This window comes from Leopardus geoffroyi, chromosome A3 (assembly GCF_018350155.1).
Source record: "Leopardus geoffroyi isolate Oge1 chromosome A3, O.geoffroyi_Oge1_pat1.0, whole genome shotgun sequence".
Classification (NCBI taxonomy): domain Eukaryota; kingdom Metazoa; phylum Chordata; class Mammalia; order Carnivora; family Felidae; genus Leopardus; species Leopardus geoffroyi.
In genome coordinates this window covers 62,713,991-62,738,572 of record NC_059336.1, presented here as the reverse complement: position 1 = coordinate 62,738,572, position 24,582 = coordinate 62,713,991, and the positions used below count along the sequence as shown (strand labels likewise).

The following is a 24,582-nucleotide window of genomic DNA, read 5'->3' as shown; positions in this document are numbered from 1 at the left end:
GTCTCAAAAATAAATAAACATTAAAAAAAAATTTTTTTTAATATTTTTATCTAATTTTATTACTATATTTTTTGCTTTTATGTAAATTTTTTCAAATTCTATCCTACTCCCATCATTTTATTTCAGTCTACTACAGTGTATTCACTTTTTCAAATTTTCAAACGATTTCTTTTTTTGTCTTTTCTTTTTTATCTTTTTCTCTTTTTCATTTCTTTTCTTTTTTCTTAAATACGGAAAATGAAAAAATTCATATTTCTTTTCAATTTTTATTAAAAATATTTTTCCATAATTTTTTTCTACTATATTCTCTACTCTTGTGTATTTTAGTCTACTTTAGTGTATTCATTTTTTCAAATTCTCAAACGATTTCCTTTTTTTCTCTCCCCCCCCTTTTTTTTTGTTTGTTTGTTTGTTTCTCTAATCTGTCAAACCACTTTATACACCCAGACCAAAACACTTCTAGGATCTAGCATCATCTATTCAATTTTTGTGTGTGTATGTTTTTAATTTTTAATTTTAATATTTTTTAATTTTAATTTTTTTTAATTTCAATTTTTCTACCTCATTAATTCCTTTTCTCCCTTCAAAATGACAAAACGAAGGAATTCATCCCAAAAGAAAGAGCACGAAGAAACGACAACCAGGGATTTAACCAACACAGACACAAGCAAGATGTCTGAACCAGAATTTAGAATCACGATAGTAAGAATACTAGCTGGAGTCGAAAATAGATTAGAATCCCCTTCTGCAGATATAAAAGAAGTAAAAAATAGCCAGAATTTAAAATGCTATAACTGAGCTGTAATCACGGATGGATGCAGTGGCAGCAAGGATGGATGAGGCAGAACAGAGAATCAGTGCTATAGAAGACAAACTTATAGAGAATAACGAAGCAGAAAAAAAGAGGGAGATTAAGGCAAAAGAGCACGATTTAAGAATTAGAGAAATCAGTGACTCATTAAAAAGGAACAACATCAGAAGCACAGGGGTCCCAGAGGAGGAAGAGAGAGAAATAGGGGTAGAAGGGTTATGTGAGCAAATCATAGCGGAAAACTTTCCTAACTGGGGAAAGACACAGACATCAAAATCCAGGAAGCACAGAGGACTCCCATTAGATTCAACAAAAACTGACCATCAACAAGGCATATCATAGTCAAATTCACAAAATACTCAGGCAAGGAGAGAATCATGAAAGCAGCAAGGGAAAAAAGTCCCTAACCTACAAGGGAAGACAGATCAGGTTTGCAGCAGACCTATCCACAGAAACTTGGCAGGCCAGAAAGGAGTGGCGGGATATATTCAGTGTGCTGAATCAGAAAAATATGCAGCCAAGAATTCTTTATCCAGCAAGGCTGTCATTCAAAATAGAAGGAGAGATAAAAAAGTTTCCCAGACAAACAACAATTAAAGGAGTTTGTGACCACTAAACCAGCCCTGCAGGAAATTTTAAGGGGGACTCTCTGAGGGGAGAAAAGATGAAAATATATATACATAAATAAATAAATACCAAAAGCAACAAAAGATTAGAAAGGACCAGAGAACACCACCAGAAACTCCAACTCTACAAGCATCATAATGGCAATAAATTCATATCTTTCAGTACTCACTCTAAACGTCAATGGACTCAATTGACATAGGGTAACAGAATGGATAAGAAAGACATAGGGTAACAGAATGGATAAGAAAACAAGACCCACCTATATGCTGTCTACAAGAGACCCACTTTAGACCTAAAGACACCTACAGATTGAAAATAAGGGGATGGAGAACCATCTATCATGCTAATGGTCAACAAAAGAAAGCCGGAGTAGCCATACTTATATCAGACAATCTAGACTTTAAAATAAAGACTGTATCAAGAGATGCAGAAGGGCATTATATCATAATCAAGGGGTCTATAGACCAAGAAGACCTAACAATTGTAAACATTTATTCGCCAAGTGTGGAAACACCCAAATATATAAATCAATTAATCACAAACATAAAGAAACTCATCGATAGTAATACCATAATAGTAGGAGACTTCAACACCCCACTCACAGCAATGGACAGATCATCTGATCAAAAAATAAACAAGGAAACAATGGCTTTGAATGACACATTGGACCAGATGGACTTAACAGATATATTCAGAATATTTCATCCTAAACCAGCAGAATATACATTCTTCTCCAGTGCACATGGAACGTTCTCCAGAATAGACCATATACTGGGACAGAAATCAGCGCTAAGTAAGTACAAAAAGATCGAGATCATACTGTGCATATTTTCAGACCACAATGCTATGAAACTCGAAATCAACCACAAGAAAAAATTTGGAAAGGTAACAAACACTTGGAGACTGAAGGACATCCTACTAAAGAATGAACGGGCTAACCAAGCAGTTAAAGAAGAAATTAAAAAGTATATGGAAGTTGGGGCGCCTGGGTGGCGCAGTCGGTTAAGCGTCCGACTTCAGCCAGGTCACGATCTCGCGGTCCGTGAGTTCGAGCCCCGCGTCAGGCTCTGGGCTGATGGCTCAGAGCCTGGAGCCTGTTTCCGATTCTGTGTCTCCCTCTCTCTCTGCCCCTCCCCCGTTCATACTCTGTCTCTCTCTGTCCCCCCCAAAAAATAAATAAACGTTGAAAAAAAAAATTAAAAAAAAAAAAAAGTATATGGAAGTCAATGAAAATGATAGCACCACAACCCAAAACCTCTGGGACGCAGCTAAGGCGGTCATAAGAGGAAAGTATATAGCAATCCAGGCCTTCCTAAAGAAGGAAGAAAGATCTCAGATACACAACGTAACCTTATGCCTTAAGGAGCTGGAAAAAGAACAGCAAATAAAACCCAAAACCAGCAGAAGACAGGAAATAATAAAGATTAGAGCAGAAACTAATGCTATCGAAACCAAAAAAACAGTAGAACAGATCAATGAAACCAGAAGCTGGTTCTTTAAAAGAATTAACAAAATTGATAAACCACTAGCCAGTTTGATCAAGAAGAAAAAGGAAAGGACCCAAATAAGTAAAATCAAGAATGAAAGAGGAGAAATCACAACCAACACAACAGAAATAAAAACAATAAGAAAATATTATGAGCAATTATATGCCAATAAAATGGGCAATCTGGAAGAAATGACAAATCCCTAGAAACATATACACTACCAAAACTGAAACAGCAAGAAATAGAAAATTTGAACAGACCCATAACCAGTAAGGAAATTGAATTAGTAATTAAAAATCTGCCAAAAAAACAAGAGTCCAGGGCCAGATGGCTTTCCAGGGGAATTCTACCAAACATTTAAGGAAGAGTTAACACCTATTCTCTTGAAACTGTTCCAAAAAATAGAAATGGAAGGAAAACTTCCAAACTCTTTCTATGAAGCCAGCATTACCCTGATTCCAAAACCAGACAGACACCCCACTAAAAAGGAGAACTATAGACCAATTTCCCTGATGAACATGGATGCAAAAATCCTCAACAAGATATTAGCCAACCAGATCCAATACATTAAAAAAATTATTCACCATGACCAAGGGGATTTATACCTGGGATGCAGGACTGGTTCAATATCTGCAAAACAATTAATGTGATTCATCACATTAATAAAAGAAAGGACAAGAACCATATGATCCTCTCAATAGATGCAGAGAAAGCATTTGACAAAAGACAGTGTCCTTTCTTGATAAAAACCCTCAAGAAAGTAGGGATAGAAGGAGCATACCTCGAGATGATAAAAGCCATATACGAGTGACCCAACACTAATATCATCCTCAATGGAAAAAAACTGAGAGCTTTCCCCCTAAGGTCAGGAACAAGACAGGGATGTCCACTCTTGCCACTGTTATTCAATATAGTATTGGAAGTCTTAGCCTCTGCAATCAGACAACACAAAGAAATAAAAGACATCCAAATTGGCCAGGAGAAGGTCAAACTTTCACTCTTCACAGATGACATGATACTCTACATGGAAAACCCAAAAGATTCCACCAAAAAACTGCTAGAACTGATTCATGAATTCAGCAGAGTAGCAGGATATAAAATCAATGCATAGAAATCAGTTGCATTCCTATACACCAACAATGAAGTGACAGAAAGAGAAATCAAGGAATCGATCCCATTTACAGTTGCACCAAAAACCATAAAATACCTAGGAATAAATCTAACCAAAGAGGTGAAAATCTATACACTGAAAACTATAGAAAGCTGATGAAAGAAATTGAAGACACAAAGAATTGGAAAAAGATTCCATGCTCCTGGATAGGAAGAACAAATATTGTTAAAATGTCAATACTACCCAAAGCAATCTACATATTCAACGTGACCCTTTTAAGTAACACAAGCGTTTTTCACAGAACTAGAACAAATAATCCTAAAATTTGTATGGAACCAGAAAAGACCCCGAATAGCCAAAGCAATCTTGAAAAAGAAAACCAAAGCAGGAGGCATCACAATCCCAGACTTCAAGCTATACTACAAAGCTGTAATCATCAACACAGTATGGTACTGGCACAAGAACAGACACTCAGATCAATGGAATAGAATAGAGAACCCAGAAATGGACCTACAAACGTATGGCCAACTAATCTTTGACAAAGCAGGAAAGAATATCGAATGGAAAAAAGACAGTCTCTTCAGCAAGTGGTGCTGGGAAAACGGGACAGTGACATGCAGAAGAATGAACCTGGACCACTTTCTTATACCATACACAAAAATAAACTCCAAGTGGATGAAAGACCTCAATGTAAGACAGGAAGCCATCAAAATCCTCGAGGAGAAAGCAGGCAAAAACCTCTTTGATCTTGGCCACAGCAATTTCTTACTCAACATGTCTCCGGAGGCAAGGGAAACAAAAGCAAAAATGAACTACTGGGACCTCATCAAAATAAAAAGCTTCTGCACAGCGAAGGAAACAATCAGCAAAACTAAGAGGCAACTGACAGAATGGGAGAAGATATTTGCAAACATCTCAGATAAAGGGTTAGTATCCAAAATCTATAAAGAACTTATCAAACTCAACACCCAAAAACACATAATCCAGTGAAAAAATGGGCAAAAGACATGAATAGACACCTCTCCAAAGAAGACATCCAGATGGCCGACCAACACATGAAAAAATGCTCAACATCACTCATCATCAGGGAAATACAAATCAAAACCACAATGAGATACCACCTCACACCTGTCAGAATGGCTAACATTAACAACTCAGGCAACAACAGATGTTGGTGAGGATGCAGAGAAAGAGGATCTCTTTTGCATTGTTGGTGGCAATGCAAGCTGGTGCAGCCACTCTGGAAAACAGGATGGAGGTTTCTCAAAAAACTAAAAATAGAACTACCCTACGACCCAGCAATTGCACTACCAGGCATTTATCCAAGGGATACAGGTGTGCTGTTTCAAAGGGACACATGCACCCCCATGTTTATAGCAGCACTATCAACAATAGCCAAAGTACGGAAAGAGCCCAAATGTCCATCGATGGATGAATGGATAAAGGAGATGTGGTATATATATACAATGGAGTATTACTCGGCAATCAAAAAGAATGAAATCTTGCCCTTTGCAACTATGTGGATGGAACTGGAGGGTATTATGCTAAGTGAAATTAGTCAGAGAAAGACAAAAATCATATGACTTCACTCATATGAGGATTTTAAGAGACAAAACAGATGAACATAAGGGAAGGGAAACAAAAATAATATAAAAACAGGGAGGGGGACAAAATAAAAGACACTCATAAATATGGAGAACAAACTGAGGGTTGCTGGGGGGATTGTGGGAGGGGGAATGGGCTAAATGGGTAAGGGGCATAAGGAATCTACTGAAATTGTTGCTTCACTATATACTAATTAATTTGGATGTAAATTTTAAAAAATAAAATATAAAGTTAAACTATAAAAAAAAAAGAAAAGAAAAGAAAAAGAAAAAGAACCAAACAATATTAATATTATCCAGGCTTTTCTAAAGTGAATTGTGCTTCAGGAAACCCTAATAGTCAACAGGAAAAAAGGGAAGGGGTTTAAAATCACAGTCACAAATACAGAAGGAATAATAGAATTAGAACATCACTAGTATGTAATCCTTAATAAAATAATAAATCTAGACAAAGAGCATCCATGGCTGCTGAAACCATTATGTTAGAGGCTGATGCGGAATTTAATAAGGGATGAATTAGGTTGACTACATCTGAAGTCATCAATAAAATTAACATCATGAAATGTGGAATATTATGTACTTTCTCTTGTGATGCAATAGTACATAGGACCACCTATAACATATTTTTGCAAAAAAACTGTATCTGAATATTATCAAGCTTCTAGAGCTAATTATCAGGAGGGATCAAAGGACTTGTTGAAGGATGCCTTGAGGTTGCAATTAGCCAAAATCTGTGGGAAATTCTATAGATCAACAAATAAATATCATAAATGGGAGTAGGGAGAGAGAGAATTGGTATAAATTAAGAGAAATTTAAGAGATACGTTAGCCAAATGCAAAGTGGTGGACTTTGTTTGGATCTTGATTCAAGCAAATCAATTGCAAAAATACCAGAGATATGTGTGGAAATTTGAACAATGACTATGTATTAGGTAATGTAGGAGATTTATTATTATTAATCTTATAAGGTGTAACAATGATACTGTGGTTATCCTTTTTTTAAAGAGTAGTTAGCTGTTGGGTATTCGTACTGAAGTGTTCACAAGTTAAATTAAACCATATCTGGGATTTCCTTTAAAATATTCCAGTGGCCACAGTACAGGGGTAGAGGAATGCTGTGGAAATGCATAGAGTAAACAGTGCTGACAAGCCTTAGAAGTAATACGGGTGGATACATGGGGTGGGAGGGTAAATACAGTATCTCCCCTACTTTATTATCTTCCATAATAAAGAACTGGGGTTGTGTTCTGTTGAATTTTACATGGGCTGTATCCATACAGATCCCAGCCCTGGGGCCAGTTCTGACTTACTGAGAGTTCAGCAGGAGGATTCCCTCCCTGATCCACACAGAGACCACAGGTTCAGTGTCTGCAGGGTGCACAGGAGAGAAAGGAGCCAGGGGTTAAGAAAACAGTAAAGCAAGCAGGTGAAAGCAGGCATCCACCTGTGTGCTGAGGATTCACGGAGAGTGGGGGACCCTGGTGAACAGAAGACCACATGTCCAATCCAAAGGGGGCAGCCAATGTTGCCATGTGGGAACAGGGGCACCAGATGGCCAACTTTCCTGATTTTTCATTAGAAAACTGAAATCTGAGCATTTCAGTAAAATCTCCCAACATGAAGGCAAACAATTAAAAATTGTTTCAATGCTTGGCCACTCAGTGCTAGAAAGCTGAACAAATTCTGTCAGGAGGCTAGATTTGTTCCACGGACTGCTGTTTTGTGATCTCTGACACCACACCATGTAATGCATTATACAGTGCTGTGATGCATTAATAATTGTTGACATCTTTAGCAGTTGGGTCACATGCTGGGACAACTGGGGTCGCATACATCTGAAATACCCAGACCTTTTACATGCAAACAGCTGTCAAGCCAGACATCCAGAGTTCAGCCATACTGAACTCTGAACTGAACATAGGCATACAATTATCTCTGTCAAATTGCATATTGTCATTTGTCAGAAACATTTGTCTCTGGATTGTCTCTACTTGTCCTCCAAATTCTATGGAATTTTTACTCCCTTCCAGCTTTGTGTTGCTCACAATAAGCCTGTCTTCATCCAAAGTAACTACAAAGTCAATGTCAGCCAGGGATGTGTCGGGCTCTTCTGCTCGAGATCACCTATAACTTCACCTACCTTCCAAGTTTGTCCATCTCGTATTTACACATCTTCCTCCTTAAAGCCACCCTACGTCAGACACAGGCCTAATCCACCAATCTTGCGGTGTTAATTGTGTCACCTCCTCCCATCTGTATGGTACTATATGATTTTTAAGGCATTTTCCCAAAATATCCTGACTTGATCTTTGTCACCTATCACAGGCTTTAAAAATCCAATCAATGTCACATTAAGATGTTGCATTACAAATCTGCCAGTAGTCTATTTGTTTGTTTATAACCCACTACTAATTTCCTAGCAGGGGATTTCTAGACTAAATAGAGAAAAGGCAACTAATTTCACTTCCTTCCTTCCCACCTCACCATTTAACCAGAAAAAGAGCTCCCCAAAGCACCACCATTCCCACAATAGCTAACAGAGACAGAAACAATATTTAAGAGAAAGTTCTAACCTTGAGAGGTGACAGAAAGTAGAATGGGTTGCTTGTGAAGAAAAGGCATTTTGATGCCAGAAGTTTTCAACTAGGAGCTGGGGTTCTGTAGAAGGGATTCCAACATGGATGGGAAGTTGTGCGGAATTTCTGTCCATGTGAGGAACCTGTTCCGTGCTCAGCTCTCAGAAGTATCTGACCAGTTCTTGCAGTGAGTAACCTGTGACATCAGAAACATACTTGGCAAGTCTGATCATTTTTATGCTTTGCGTATTTTACAACCAATTCCCTTTTTAAAAAAAAGAGTTTTCAGCAAGTTTTCTTTTAAAAATGCCAACCTTTCCACTGTCGTTCAAAAACGAAGAGAATCCATACAACAGAATATTATTCAGCTATAAAAAGAAATTCGTGATACAGGGTAGAACATGGATGAATCTTGAAAACATTACGCTAACTGAAAGAAACCAGTTACAAAAGACTTCATGTTCTATGATTCCATTCATATGAAGGTTCGCAATAGAAAAATGTATACAGATAGAAGGTGGATTAAGTGGTTGCTTGGGGCTGAAGTGAGGAGCCAGTGGTGATAGGTAAAGGATGTGGGGTATCTTACTGAGGTGCTGAAAATGTTCTAAAATTGACCATAGTGATGGTTGCACAATTCGGTGAATACGCCAAAATCCATTGAAACATACACTTTAAAACGGTATATGAATTACTTCTTAAAACTGTTTTCTTTTAAACTTAAACAAACTTTCTTCTTATAATTATTAATGGACAGATACTTGTCTCCAGGCCTGGGCTAGATTTCTCACCATCTGCCGAGGATGAACCTGTAAGCAGAAGGCTCTCGGTGGGTGAGAGCCTGGCCTCAGGTTAGATGAGGAGGGCAGACATTCTCGCATTTCAGTGGGCATGAGGCTTTCCATCCTCAATCTGTAGCGGAGGAGATGGACAAGAACTCCACCTTCTACCCACTTTCTCTGAGCCTTCTAGGTCTTGCCTCTCAACGCTCCAGGTAGTATTTCTATCCCAGGATTTAACTATATCCTGTCCATAAAAACAGCAGAAACCGCTCTTTCGGAAGAACGCGTTTGGGACGACTCTCAAGCCGACTAAACTTGTTCTCTGCTCGGCCCACACCTCCTGGGGATGTGGGGCACCCACCCACCCCTTGGCAAAGCAGTCCCCACGCTTCAGAGGAGTGCTGCCTACAAAAACAAAAACACAGATTTCCTGCCCCCCTCCCCCCACCCCTCAGGAGGACTTCTGAACCTGGCATTTGTGGCATGCATGAAAGGACACCCACCACTCGGACATCTCTAGAAGACGTCTGCTCTGCGGTCCGCCAGCAAATTGCACCACTGCAGACTGGCACCGGAGACAGGAGGCACAAAATGGGGAGAGGGAAACGCCCAGTGCACATATCCTAAACTCTGCACGTCCGCCCAGGGAGGCCTGTGCCTGGAGAGGGGAAAAGGGCCCCCAGTCTCGCAGTGTCTGCAGCTAGGAGAGAAGGGAGGGACTGCTTCACTTCCGCCCTGCTCTTGAGCCCTGGACCCAACTCCCGGGAGCGGTCGCCCTGCTAGCGACCCGCGACCCAAGGCGCGCGGAGCCACGCCCCACTCTGCCCCAGGCGAGGGGCAGCAGACGGGAAGCCGGACCTCCTCCCGGCGCCAGGAGCTCGGGCACGCCCAGTAGATTTTTGACCTCGGAGTACAGGCGGGGCCCCACCACCCGTGCGGCGCCCCTGGATCTTCAGTCCACAACGCCGCTACTGTGGCCGGGGAGTAGATGCCGTTAAAGAAAAGGCCTAGGAAGAGAAGTAGAAGGAAGCAGTGTGCAGACGTCCGGGTTCGAGTGGCTGGACGGTGCGTGGGGGCAACAAGTAGCTTGCACAGCGGGTAAGAAGCTTCAGTGCGAGCTGCTTCCTGCCTGCGGCGGAGCGACCCGCGCACGCAGGCAGAGACGGCAACTGAGAATGCTAAAGAGAGGCTAACTTCTTCCTTTGGGCAAGGAGATAAAAGGGGGGTGAGAGTATCCAAAAGGGTCGTGCTCCAGGTGAGGCTCGAACTCACAACCTCGGCATTGCTCTGCATGTACTGCTGTATAAGTACCGCGCGCTAACCGATTGCGCCACTGGAGCTCCGCTTAGCCGGCCTCGCGATGGCTCTATCAGGGTTCACCCGGGCTCGGTGCGGGCTTCAACGGAGCATGCGCACTGGTGGCTCGCGGCTCGGCGGGAGTGGGTCCGGGCCCCGAACCGCCCTCCTGCAGCTGCGGGCCCCGCGGCCCTAGGCGGAGTGAGCGGGGACTTCTGCGAGGGTCTCCCCCCGGAACGGAGGGCCGGTCGGCTGGGCAGTGACGGGCAGGCCAGTGGGCCGTTGAAATGAGCTCAGTCTGCCTCGCTGGGCAGCGCGGGAGGAGGAGCCCCGGCGTTACTTTCGGCGTCCTCCGGGAGTTTCGCCTCCGGGAGCGGGCCCCGCGAGGAGCCGGGCTTGCGGCCGGCGGGTGGACCTCGGTGCGGTGGTGACGCGGGCCGAGGGGTGGGGCGGAGCCGGGCGGCCTCGGCTCGTCGGCCGCAAGTTCCCGGTGGCCGCCCCCCGCCCCTCGTGACCAATTAGCGGGAGGCGGTGGCCCGGACTCTCCGCGCCGACCTGGAAGTCAGCGGGGGCTGTCCGGTCAGGCAGCGCCGGTGCTGGGGCTGGACCGAGGGTGGCCTCCGCCGGCGGGGACTCCAGGACCCGAGAGGGCGGGGACTTCGGCATTGGAGCGTGGTCTGCCCGGGAGTTTTTCCGCGACCGCTTGTGCATCCTGCGCGCAGGCACAAGGCGTGTCCCCAAAACTGTTTCAAGCTACGGGCATTCCGGGGATACGATAGCCTGAGCCTTCGAGAGGGTGCAGGCTAAGCCCCGCGTGTTTTGTTGGGCCACAACACGTTTGTTTAATTTTAAAACTAGTTTCTAATATTTAAAATCAAGAGGTCTCATACAAATATCTGCATATCCGTTTTTTTTAAAAACCAAACAGTGTAACACTGTACCTAGAGCCGAATTATAACTAAGCACTTTGTCTTCGTGGACCCCTTTCTCCATTAAAAAAAAAAATTTAATAATATTTTACTACTGCAAAATAAAGGCAAATATAATCCAGGCTGGATTTATTGTTACATCATGATTATTATATTTATTTTTTCTTCTGATTTAAAAAGAATTTAAAATGTAAACATTTTTGCGGGCAAAAGGCACTGTGCCTATTGAATCTAATTGTTAATTCCACCAGTAACCTGCATCGCCCTGCGGGGTTAGCTGCAACCACAATATACCCCCCCCCCCCCCCCCGTGTCTTCCTCCAGGGTTGCCTCTCTAGATTATCTCCTGGGTCTCTGTTGGCTTGTTGGTCACCCCGTTTGGTTGCCCAGAACCAGAAGAGCAAATAACAACACTATAATAGACTGGGGGAACCGGTATGAACAAGTGATGGGAGGCAGAATAGAGATCCGGTATGTAGACACTTTGATGGTGACTTGCCCACAGTAACAGGTTGTGGTAGGGTGACAGTGTCAAGCAGTAGAATTGTAAAAAGGCTTGAAATTCAAGCAGAATTTATTAGAATAAGGAGACAGTAAAAGTTTCTGTGTAAGACAGAGGCCTCCCAAAGGTGATGTTTATAGGAAGCTCAATACCATGTGCCTACCCAGAGAAAAGAGGTGAGACTCTCCAAATCATTTTGAACTGTAAGAGACACACATCCAGAGCAAGAGCTCAGATAGGGGGATGGTTAATACCCCTGCAACATCCCACCAGGCACCAGGCAGGTAGTGGGATGCAGAGCTGTTTACAACATGGCCAGGAGCATGCCTGGCCAAGTCCAGGGTACCTTGAGGGCAGTGGAGAGAGAGACTTTGAAATAAATAAGTTGGAACAGGCTGTTAAGGTAATTGCATGGTTTCCTTGAGGTGGGAATAACTTTAAATTTTAAAATTCTATTTTATTTTATTTTTTAATTTATTTAAGTAATCTCTACACCCAACACAGGGCTTGAACTCACCGCCTGGAGATTAAGAGCTACACACTCCACCCACTGAGCCAGCTGGGCACCCCTAGGTTTTTAAATTTTAAATTGAAAGAGATGGGGCACCTGGGTGGATCAGTCTGTTAAGCCTCCAACTTTGGCTCAGGTCATGATCTCTCAGTTCATGAGTTTGAGCCCCACATCAGGCTTTGACCTGACAGATCAGAGCCGGAAGCCTGCTTCAGATACTGTGTCTCTTTCTCTCTCTGACCCTGCCCTGCTCCTTCTCTCTCAAAAATAAACGTTAAAAAAAAATTTAATAAATTGAAAGGGGTTAATTTCCATAGTATCTTCTCAAATGCAGTAGCATTAGTCCAGTCTTCCTCCCTCCAAGTCCCTCAGAAGAGCCCACCTGGTAAACTCTGGGCAGCCAAGTTGGCCCTGGTGGGCCATAGATCCATTCCTCCATCGTGGATCTACTCTTTCATTGGTTCAGCAGATTTTGGCTGATCCTGGTTGCATGGGAACTAAAATAGCTTAGCTCCCAAGGTAACCGGGGCTCTAAAGGAAGGACCTAGTAAGGGCAGTGCTGAACCTGGAGGGGGCAGTGTCAGAACCTCTGCTACACAAGAGATTGTTACAACAAGGCAAGGTCTCTTGGGACCTTCAAATCACTTAAACTCATACAAACTGACTCTGAAGAGCAATGAATTAAGAGTCTGAGCTCTGACCCTCACTGGCTGAGTGATCTTAAGTAAATCTCTTACCCTTTCTGGGCCTTAATTTCCTCACCTATAGTCTGAGACATCTAGACCAGATGAGAGCTTTCTAGCCTATTTTGACTGGAGAAGTCTTTTCACCATGTGTATACTTGCCAACACCTTGAGATTATTAAATCATTTAATAATCTTTGTGATGTGTAAAGTTCTTTTTAAAATAAAATTTATTTTGGACAAATGTATAACTTTAAAATAATCTCAAGCAATGTCTATAATATAAAGACTAGTCTTAACCTATTTCCATTTACTACGTAATTATATAAATTACGTAAATATTAGTTTCAGGCACCCAATATAGTGATTCAACACTTCCACACATCACCCAGTGCTCATCACAACAAGTGCACTCCTAAATCCCCATCACCTGTTTTAATTCCTCTGGTAACCATCAGTTTGTTCTCTGTAGTTATGAGTCTGCTTTGTGGTTTGCCTCTCTTTTTCCCTTTGCTTGTTTGTTTTGTTTCTTAAATTCCACATATGAGTGAAATTATATGGTATTTGTCTTTCTCTGACTTATTTCCCTTAGCATAATACTCTCTAACTCCATCCATGTCGCTGCAAATGGCAAGATTTCATTCTTTTTCATGGCTGAGTAATATCCGGGTGTGTGTGTGTGTGTGTGTGTGTGTGTGTGTGTGTGTGTGTGTATGTGTGTGTGTGCGCGCGCACAACATCTTCTTTATCCATTCATTAGTCAATAGATACTTGGGCTGTTTCCATAATTTGGCTATTGTAGATAATGTTGCTATGAGCATCGGGGTGCATGTGTCCCTTTGAATTGGTATTTTTGTATTCTTTGGGTAAATACCTAGGAGTGCAATTGCCAGATCATAAGGTAGTTCTATTTTTAACTTTTTGAGCAAACTTCATACTGTTTTCCAGAGTGGCTGCACCAGTTTGCATTCCCACCAACAGTGCTTTTAACAAATAACTTTCAAAAGAACATTTATTTTTTTTTTAACGTTTATTTATTTTTGAGACAGAGAGAGACAGAGCATGAACGGGGGAGGGTCACAGAGAGAGGGAGACACAGAATCTGAAACAGGCTCCAGGCTCTGAGCGGTCAGCACAGAGCCCAATGCGGGGCTCGAACCCACGGACCGTGAGATCATGACCTGAGCTGAAGTTGGACGCTTAACCGACCAAGCCACCCAGGCGCCCCTCAAAAGAACATTTATAAGCGCGCCTGGGTGGCTCAGTCCATTGAGCATCCATGTCTTGATTTCAGCTCAGATCATGATCCCAGGTTTGTGGTATGGAGCCCACACTGGGCTCTGTGCTGAGCATGGAGCTTGTTTAAGATTCTTTCTCTCTCCCTCTCCCATGCTCTCCATCTCTAAAATAAACGTAATAAATAAATAAATAAATATTTATTTATTTATCATTTGATATTGGGACAAATGTATATTAAAATGTATGAAATTTAATAACTCATTGTAGCATCAAAAATAGGCAAAAAACTGCTTTTCTAAATGAATGTTTGGAATTTATGCTTTTTGCACTTAAAAAACTGGTTTATTTTTATTACTTTCTTGTTTTCATGTCTAAACGATGAGATAAAACAGAAGGGTTCAAGCTGCAATATACAAGCACCATTTTTAGTGGGTCTGGCTCATGTTTATTCCTACTAATGAAAGGCTGTATTGGATCTAATGGTCACTCTATTTTCTCTTTTTTGGCTTTGGTTTTTGATATCAGGATGAGCCAGATAAACATTTTGGTCAGCTGAATCCAATTTGCATGTCTGGTGAACAAAGATCATCTTGAGTCACATTGTAGAATTTTCATGTTATGTTCTTCATTTACTTTCTTTCAGCAAACTTCACATTTTACGTTTTTAGCCAGTGTTCCATAATGACAATATATTAAGCAGTATATGACTACAAGAAGTTGCCATGGAGTCATCAAAACCCATAGAGGATCCACCACAGTGGCTGAGTCATATGCACATACCTGGTGTTCGGATGCTGCTGCAGGGTGCTGGTCAGCATGCATTGGGAGGCTCCCAAAGTGATCCCATTTTCATGGGGCAAGAGGTTGTCTGAAGAATACTTTTTTTCAGACTACAAGTTTGAAAGCTGCCACTGCCACCTGTAAGTGCAGACCTCAAGCGTGGACCATCTTGACTGCCTTTCTGAACCTCTGGGATCACGCAGCATCTGAGATCCCCTCCTGTGCTAACTAGTCCATGATCCTCCCCAGCACCACCTGGGGAAATGACCCTTTATTTTCCCTTAAGAGGAGAAAGGCCCAAGGTCCAAACTCGAAGGAAGCATGAGGCGGACTGAACCGGTTACATGCAGCAGTGGAGCATGATAATTTGGGGAAACACAGATCCCTTCATTCTGGGTTGAAGCTGAAATGAAAGACATGGTAAAAGCCCATCAGATGAGAGGAAACTCAAAAAGACTGCTCACACCCATTGTTGGTAAAAGTGTGGGAAATGGACACTGTTGTGTTTTGTTTTGTTTTGTTTTGTTTTGAAGACCGTTGGGTAGGATCTATCAAATGCATGTATCCTTTGACCCAGTGCTTCTGCTTCTAGGAATCTGCCCTATAGAGACACTCGTATATGGGAACAAGTATTTCATCAACTCTAAGATGCCCTAAACTGGAAAATATACTGTTGTTTTATGTACCATTAAGAAAGGAGGAGCTCCTGGGTGGCTCAGTTGGTTGACCGTTGGACTTCGGCTCAGGTGACAATCTCACAGCTGGTGAGGTCCAGCCCCACATAGGGCTCCACGCTAACAGTGCAGAGCCTGCTTGGGATTCTCTCTCTCTCCTCTCTCTCTCTCTCTCTCTCTCTCTTTGCCCCTCCTCCAGTCGTGCTTTCTATCTGTCTCAAAATAAACTTAAAAAAAAGAAAGAAAAAATCCTGCCATTTAAACTATGATGCTGTACTTTCATATTACTTAGACTTTTTATTATATACTTATTAAAAGGGCTCTTTTAGACTCAGACGTACTTTTTTTAAAATCATATATTAGTCTTGAGAACTGCTACTGCTGTCTGCCCGGCTTTTCCACCTCTTGGTTCCTCCCACTTACAGACCAGCCAATGCTTGGGAGGGGAAAGGCTCTCAGGGTGTCACACTCACCTCAGTGTACATCTCTTCTCCCTGAAGTCATGGCCCCTCAATACCTGGACTGCCTCAGTAGCTCTTCATTGCCTTCAAGCAGATGTGTGTGTGTGTGTGTGTGTGTGTGTGTGTTTATTGTACCTCTAGCCACTATCTGTGGGAGTAGCTTAATAGAAAACAACACTTCAAGAGGTAGCACGAATTCATCCTCCAAACAGGGACATTTCTGAGAGCAAGAGGGTCACTGCCAATAATACTGGATCAGGGGGGCATCTAGGTGGCTCAGCCAGCTTGAGCATCTGGCTTCTGCTCAGGTCATGATCCCACAGTTCGTGACCTCAAGCCCCGCATCTGGCTCTGTGCTCACAGCCCAGAACCTGCTTCAGATTCTGTGTCTCCCTCTCTCTCTGCCCCTCCCCCGCTCACACTCGGGGTCTCTCTCTCTCTCAAAAATAAATTTTAAAAAAACATTAAAAAGATAATAATACTGGATCAATGAGCATGACATGTGACTGTCACGGACAGCCAGAACACACGGCCACCCTAATCCTAGTCCCCTTTGTACTGCTGTAAATACATAAATCATAAATAAGAAAGATTCCTTATTAATTTTTTTTTAAATTTGAGAACATAGATGGGGGGTGTGCCTGTTATTAACTAAGTGCTTCTCTGCCCCAAATACACCTTTCTCGCCCTGCTCTGCGATCCTGTTAGCCAGTGCTGCCTTAGACCTTGTCAGTGAGTGGACAGTGTTTTTCTTCTGGCTCCTCGAGCACACAGCTGGGTGGTTTCTCAGTGAGATTTTGCTGTCCCCCAACACACAGTTTCCTGCCTGTCAACTCTAGCCTGCTGCACCTCAGCAAACTTCTCTGCCGTCCAGTAGGCCACTACCATGAGTCTCAGCTTTGGCGGGAGGAAGGGCCCCTTCCAAGTTCCTTCCTTCCATGGGTTTTCTACATCATCTCTGGAGGTAGTAGCTTCTCCCTCTATCCCTATTCCTGTATTCATTAAAGCTCCATTTACCCCCCTCAGTCGTTACTCCCTGTCTACTGGTTAACAATTTTTTTTTTTTTTTTGCTATTTATAAAGTATAATCTCTGTTTGATTTTATTTTTCCAGAGAACAGTTTTTCTTCAATCCTTAAGGACTTAGCTTTTTACTTGGGCTTTGGTGGAGGTCATGGGGCAGCACCGGCAGGTCTAAATCAGGGCGGTGGTGTTCGGTCCTTCTGTGCTTCACGAGAGCGATTCCTGACTACCTTGCTGTGAATGGCACAACTCACACAGTAACGTAGTTTCACATACAGCTTGGGAAGCACATAGGCATCAAAGACACTCGCTTCAGAAAGTCCCTGACCGCGGCGGCCTCTACTATGTTCCAGATAACAAACTTCTTAATGGCCTTGTCCTTGGGCACGCAGCGGGCACAGTTGGTACAGCGAATAGGCTGCACGTGGCCAAGGCCTTTTTTGGCACGACCATTGTTCCTTCTTTTCTTGGTCATCTTGGAAAAGAGGACCCGAGAGAGCAACAATTTTTTATACTGAATTTTCTCTGTTCAAATTCCTGGTGTGGTTTCTGGATCCAGGCTCATACAGGATGCATTTGTTACTTCTTTCACTTGTCATTTGAAAACAAAATATTTCAAAGGATATGGAGAATACGTGTTGGGTTGGAAAAAATAACACCCTTCTACAGTGCTTACCATGTGCCAGGCACTGTTCTGAGAACTTTACACCTTATTAACTGTGGTCATTCCCGTGCCAATATTATGAAGTAAGTAACATTATATTTTCCTTTTACAGATGAGGACACTGATGCACGGTGAGGTCACCTAAGTAAATAGGAGAGACCGGATTCAAATGCAGATTGTGTGATTTGAGAATCCATGCCCTTGACACTACAGAGAGTAGGGTGCTCAAAAGGCCACTGGAGTAGGAGGGCCATGACAGTGCCTGGCATTTAGAACGGGGCCTCTCAAGAATCACCCTCAAGAAGGCACTTATCAGGACTCACAGAGCCCCTGCGTGATGGTGGTTAAGGGTCCTAATTTGACATATAGGAAAGATCAGATAGAACTAGGGCCGATAGAGAGATGAAAACTGGGGCCCAGGGGTGCTGGGGCCCCTGGCTGCCCCAAACCCTCCTGCTGAGAAGATGGGTGGTTCTCCTGTCAGTTCTGTCAACAGTTGAACCCAGACATACTGGACCAGGTATGTGAGGGCAGTCTCTAAGGAGACTAAGCACAGATGATGATGGTGTCTTCCCTTTGAGAGGAGGAAGGGAGAGTCTTAACAGAGGCAGCCACAGAACTCTGGGGTTGCAGTTCCTCTCTGGGCTATCCTTAGGTCAAAGTGTTGGGGCCTGTAGGAAAGCTTACCCTGTGAGGCTGAAGAAAGACAAGGAAGTGGAGGAAGACAATCTTCACTTATATGTCTGTTCAGCCAGGAACTGCCCGGCTTCAAAATTCCTTTACTTGTATACACTGTGAAAAATAACGGGAAACTTCACTAAAATGCAGTGTGGAGGTTCCGGCAGGGGGAGCTCTCCTACACCACCACGCAGCCGTCAATTGCAGACCCAAGAGGAAGACGCGAGTTGACGGGGCTAGTGGATACCACTCCACTACTCCAGCCAAAGGACGGTGCTTTCCTCGTCCCCGGGGCAACAGCTCAGCCAATGAGAAGCCACCATACTTGGAACTCCCAGTTTACCCCAATGGACTTTTAGTTTGTAACAGCCTTCCCAACTGACTCCTTTTCTCCTTAAAAAAGCGTACCTCTCCTCTCTTCCCCGGACTTGCCTGTGGTTTTGGTGCAACTTTTTTGTCCCGGATTACAGTTCTCTTTAATTACTGAATAAGCTCGTAAAATAACTGGCAGTTTTAATTTTTAAGGTTAATATTACTTGGTGGTCAGAGGTGGCATCCGGAGAAGACCCCCACCCCCACCCCAGGGCTCCCGGGGCTAGTGAGCAAATAGGTGCGGTACCCACGGAAATGTTGCAGCTCACTGCTTTCTCGCCTTCTCTGGGGTTGGAGGGTAAGTGTTTTGGTTTGGCGGGGGGGAGTTGTTTGTTTGTTTTGTTTTGTTTTTTAATCTGGGAGTACAGTTTGGCCTTTGGTTGGATTCCTTTTCAGCATCAGACTGTTCCCTTGGGAGCTTTGCCAGTTCGAACTGTGTTGGCCTTTGTTCCTACTCCCCTTGGGACCAAACTGGTGAAGTGGGAACTGTGCCTGTTGGAACTGCCATAGCCTTGGGTCCTAATCCTGTCTGTAACTGGACTGTTCCTTCAGACACTGCTAGCTAGCCCCTGTCTGATTTCTTCTGGAACCAGGCTGTTCCTGAAAAACTTCTAAGAAATGGGATTCCAGTCATCAAAATGCTTTGAGGGCACCCCCCACCCCTTACTGGGAATCCAGCCGGTTTTATGTTTAAAAACTATGCACACTCTGCATGCACACTTACAGATTAATGGACTGACTTAACCAGAAGTGATTTAGAACTTCAATGGCCTATATTATAGGGAACTTTTGATCTCCCCAAACTTTAACTTTCTCAAAGCTGAATTGGACAACCATGGTTCTAAAATTGACAAAACTGGGGCGCCTGGGTGGCTCAGTCGGTTAAGCGTCCAACTTCAGCTCAGGTCATGATCTCACAGAATGTGAGTTCGAGCCCCACGTCGGGCTCTGGGCTGACAGCTCAGAGCCTGGAGCCTGTTTCAGATTCTGTGTCTCCCTCTCTCTCTGACCCTCCCCTGTTCGTGCTCTGTCTCTCTCTGTCTCAAAAATAAATAAACGTTAAAAAAAAATTTTTTTTTAATAAAATAAAATTGACAAAACTGAATAGGACTGAATAGGATTCCTGTTTTAATTGGTATTTTGACGCTTCCAAATGCTATCAGGAATCTAAAATCCCTCTCTCCTGACATTTTGGTATCTTTCATCTGACCATGTCAAATGTTCCCATTTAAATTTACCTAACATCGTGGTTTATGATTTTAAAAAAACAAAACAAAAAACCCTCTGGTCCTTATGTCTAGAGGCACTTTGAATCTTTCATGCCAGATACTGCCTGCAGCAGGATCAAGAAGGTTTTATGGAAAATTGGGATAGTCTCCATGACCACAGCTAAATAAATAAGAAACAACCTACCTTGTGGGTTTTGAAAAGTTTAAAAATAATAATAAAATAAAATAGCCTCCAAGATACAATTTATAAACCAAATGAGGCAAACAAACAATTAAAAAGAAAAAAAGGGGCTTCTGAGACCTCTTCTGCCCCTCCCCCATCTTTCTTGCCTACAGACACAAGGCAGCTTACCTTTGTGCTCATCTCCTCCCTCCTAATCAGCTGGGAAAAACTACAGTCAGATTGGGAATGAATCCCTCTCTGTCCTTACTGACACCAGACCTACACTCTGTGCTTAACTCCACTGCTCTAAAGCAGCCCGTGCCTCAGAGGACTAAAAAGCAGCTCAAATACTGGGGGTTCTCTGATAAACCTCAACAGATTCTCATCTCTGAACCCATTCCCTTTTGCCGAGGTCCTTTGAGAGATCCACACCCTTTTCTCCTGAGTTCCTCAGCGCCTATTCATTTATTGGGCTGAGCTTTCTTAGAAGAATATCATGCCAGGGGCGCCTGGGTGGCTCAGTCGGTTGAGCATCTGACTTTGGCTCATGTCATGATCTCACAGTTTGTGGGTTTGAGCCCCGCATCGGGCTCTGTGCTGACAGCTCAGAGCCTGGAGCCTGCTTTGGATTCTGTGTCTCCCTCTTTCTCTGCCCCTGCCCCGCTCACACTCTGTCTCTTTCAAAAATAAACATTAAAAAATATATATATATTATAATAGTAATAAAAGAATATCATGCCAGAATTTCTTTCTCCCAAAAGGGAAAAATAATTCTAGAATTTGACAGTGGTAACAAAATTAGCGAACAAAAGGAAATGAATGACCTTTCGGCATCTTTTCTATGCTCTGTCTCTGATGGCACTATAGCTGAGTCTGAGGACAGTAATCATTTGTTCCTTTTGGATCAGCTACCACCCTCTTTATGGGCAAAATCATCTACTGATATTGGCAGAATCCACAGTGCACCTCACATCAAGATTCAAATAGGTCCCTCAAAACCACTCTCTAGAATTAATCAATACCCTGTAAATAAGGAAGCCCTTCAGAGCAGCAAGACCATAATAGAGGGTTATAAGACTTGGGGCCTGATTATCCCCCGTACTAGTCCCTGTAACAGCTCTATTTTACCATGAGAAAACCCAACAGCCAAGGATGGATGTTTGCCCATGACCTCCAAGCAATAAGTAACATTGTTATCCCTTGGCATCCAGTTCCCCATCCTCATCCACTACTGACATCCATTCCCACTGAAAGCATATTTTCACTATCATTGTCCTATACAGTGCATCTTAGTATCACTGTTGATAAGGACATCCGATATCTTTGCCTTCATTTGAGGAGAATGGCAATACACCTGGACAGTAATGGCCCAAGGTTACACAGAGATTCCTTCCCATTTCTCACAAAACTTAAAGGCTGATTTGGATGATAGAACGTTTTTTTTCCAGGCTCTAATTTGTTTCAATAGGCTCATGACCTGCTTCTCTGCTCCCCTTCTCAAACCTCTTCACCAGAAGAGTTAAAACTCTTGTTAAAACTCTTGGCTTTAAAGGGACATAGAGTGTCCAAAGAAAAATTGCAGTTTGTTCAAACTCAGGTTCAATTATTTAGGACACCTGATCTCAGAACAAGGACTAGATTTGGGTCCAGGTAGATTTCAAGGCTTCCTGAATTTCCCAAAACCTAAAATTAAGCAATTTCTTGAACTGGCTGGCTATTACCACAATTGGATTCCAAATTTCTCTCATATGGCTCAGCTTCTATGTGCTTTACTAAAAAACAACATCCCTATCCCTGTTACATGGAAAGAGGGGGATGACATAGCCTTTGGGACTTTAAAGGTCTAACAAAACTCCCTGCCCTTGGAATCCTAATTATCAACTTCCCTTTCTCCTCTTTGTATGTGAAAGGGAACGAACTGCCCTTGGAGTGCTCACCCAAAAGCACAGGGACCATCATCGCCCTGTGAGGATTATAGCCAACAACTGGACTGGATATCCTCTATGGATCCCTTGCCTGAGAGCCATTCCTGCCACTGCCCTTTTAGTTAAGGCCACTGCAGAAATAGTCACGGGGTCCCCTTTAACCATCCTTGTGCCACCAAACTCCAGGGAATAGACTCTTGGATCTTTGTGACACATGTAAAGAAAGTACCAAACCCTAGCTCGACCTGCACACCCACCATCTGGTGACCTGAAAGTAAAAATTTCTCAGAATTGAAACAGACAACATCTGGACAGATGGCTTTCTCAAGATGTCTGGACCAGGCCTATACACCTTTTCACACTGTTGCTTCTATCTCTATGTGGAAAGAAAATGCCCTTTGTCTGCATTTCCCAATGTCTTGCAAAAGGAGGAAACCTTTGATTATGAGCTTTTCATAAACAGCCACATAATAATCCTGTGAGCATTTCTGAAGGGTTAGAAGATTCAGAATTCATGATAGTCTTTTATCTGAACTATTAACTGACTGGATTCTTACCCCAATTCATGGTTTCTGAATTTACAACTTTACAGACTACTGCTGAATAACACATATGGTTCTAAACAGTTCTTTTGAAGTAACAGTGTTATTTTCCCTTAATCTACCTTTGAAGTTTTGCTATTCTTGCAAAAAAGTTCATCAGCTGTTGCTTTGTGTTTATACATTATGCTGTATCTTCCCAAATGCGCTCTGTTTTTTCATTCAGTGCACTCCCACAGTATTTCACTATTTTGCCTCATAGTCACTTTAAGAGGGGACCTCCAGGAGGTATACATGACTTCGGGTTTGCCTTCATAGGGGAAACCTAACTTCCCTAAGCCCAGATAAGCGCCAATAAATATTTTCAGTTGGCTGCTTTCAGACCTTGGGTCCTGGTTTTAAACCAACGTAGAGTTTGGAATTGTTGTGTTGCTTCTAATTCCATACTTGTCTGTCAATCTTTTGCAGAAAGGAGGTGCCCTTGCAGAAAGGAAGATACAGACTTCCAATGAAAAGTGCCTCAGAGTTTCTTCCTTCTAACCTTCCCTGTTATTCCAGTGTGGCTTAAGTGACTTCCAACTGCTATGCACTTTCCCTCCGACGTTAGACATGACAACCAGGAAAGGTTCTTCTTGGAGCTGAAAATATAAAGAACCTGACTATTGATCAATTATGCTCTCAAGGAAAGATCGAAAGGGTGAAATGTGAGAAATAATAACTGGGAAACCTCACTAAAATGGAGCCCGGAGGTTTCTGCAGAGGGACCTCTCACGCCCTACCACACAAAGTTAACTGTAGACCCAACAGGAAGAGATGGACTTGACCTTACGTGGACTTGACCTTGCATGTAGATACACTCTACTACTCCAGCCAAAGGGAGAGATTTTTTCCTCATCCCCAGGCAACAGGTTAGCCAATGAGAGCCCCCCATACTTGGAACACCCAGTTTTCTCCAATGGACTTTTAGTTTATAACAGCCTTCCCCAGTTATGCCTTTTCTCCTTAAAAGAGTCTACCTCTTTCCATCGTTCCCCAGACTTGCCTTTGGTTTTGCCTCAGCTTGTTTGTCCCAGATTGTTACTCTCTTTTATTCCTGAATAAAGCCATCTTTGCTGGTAAAATAAACTGGGAGTTTTTATTTTCAAGGTTAACAACACATGGTTTAGCCATTCTATTAATGGACATCTGGGGTTATTTCCTGTTTAGAGCTGTCATAAATAAAGCTGCTAAGAGCATTGTTGTGCACAGGTTTTTGTTTTCATTTCTTTGGGGTAAATACAGGAGTGGAATTGCTGGGCCATAAGGTAGGGTTTTTTGTAAAAATTTTTTATTGTAAAACTTTTTTAATGTTTATGTATTTTTGAGGGAGCGAGAGATTGCAGAAGGGGCAGAGAGAGAGGGAGACACAGAATCTGAAGCAGGCTCCAGGCTCCTAGCTGTCAGCACAGAGCCTGACACGGGGCTCAACCTCACTGACTGTGAGATCATGACCTGAGCCAAAGTTGGATGCTCAACCGACTGAGCTACCGAGGCGCCCCAATTGTAAACATTTTTTAGTTTTATTTATCTTCGGAGAGAGCATGAGCAGTGAAGGGGCAGAGAAAGAGAGAATCCCAAGCAGGCTCTGCACTGTTAGCACAGAGCCTGATGTGGGCTTGAACTCACAAACTGCGAGATCATGACCTGAACCAAAACCAAGAGTCAGACACTCAACCGACTGAGCCACCCAGGCACCCAAGATAAATAAAACTTAAAAAAGACACTCTGACCTCTGAGAGGACACAACAGCTTCTGGTGTTGGTATCTCTGATGGGGTCACTTTAAAGCTGATTCTGCAAGATCCAGGACACTGCCAAGCCCTAGGTGACAGGGAAGCTAAGGGAAAGGCCCAGGGTGTGGAGTTGGGGAGCCACAGGC

At 43.0% G+C, this 24,582-nt stretch overlaps 2 long non-coding RNA genes, 1 other non-coding gene and 1 pseudogene across 4 annotated transcripts in view; 1 reads left to right on the top strand and 3 right to left on the bottom strand.

The window, feature by feature from the left end:
- Positions 1 to 9,633, bottom strand: part of LOC123580705 — a 31,183-nt gene extending 21,550 nt beyond the window's left edge. The window contains exons 1-2 of the long non-coding RNA XR_006703418.1: positions 9,502 to 9,633; positions 8,214 to 8,412 (exon numbers count right to left, since the gene is read on the bottom strand). This is a non-coding gene — a long non-coding RNA (uncharacterized LOC123580705). The remainder of the gene's footprint in view (positions 1 to 8,213; positions 8,413 to 9,501) is intronic.
- Positions 9,634 to 9,891: 258 nt separating this feature from the next.
- Positions 9,892 to 23,790, top strand: LOC123580704. 2 transcript variants are annotated; one of them, XR_006703417.1, is made up of 5 exons: positions 9,892 to 10,096; positions 14,802 to 15,358; positions 15,531 to 15,684; positions 17,872 to 19,107; positions 23,134 to 23,790. It is a non-coding gene; the product is annotated as an uncharacterized LOC123580704 (long non-coding RNA). The 2 variants fall into 2 exon arrangements; XR_006703416.1 differs by lacking the exon at positions 15,531 to 15,684.
- Positions 10,246 to 10,338, bottom strand: TRNAI-UAU. The gene is given in 2 exon segments: positions 10,246 to 10,281; positions 10,301 to 10,338. It is a non-coding gene; the product is annotated as a tRNA-Ile (tRNA).
- On the bottom strand, positions 17,238 to 17,594 carry LOC123580703 (annotated as a pseudogene).
- Positions 23,791 to 24,582: the final 792 nt, after the last annotated feature.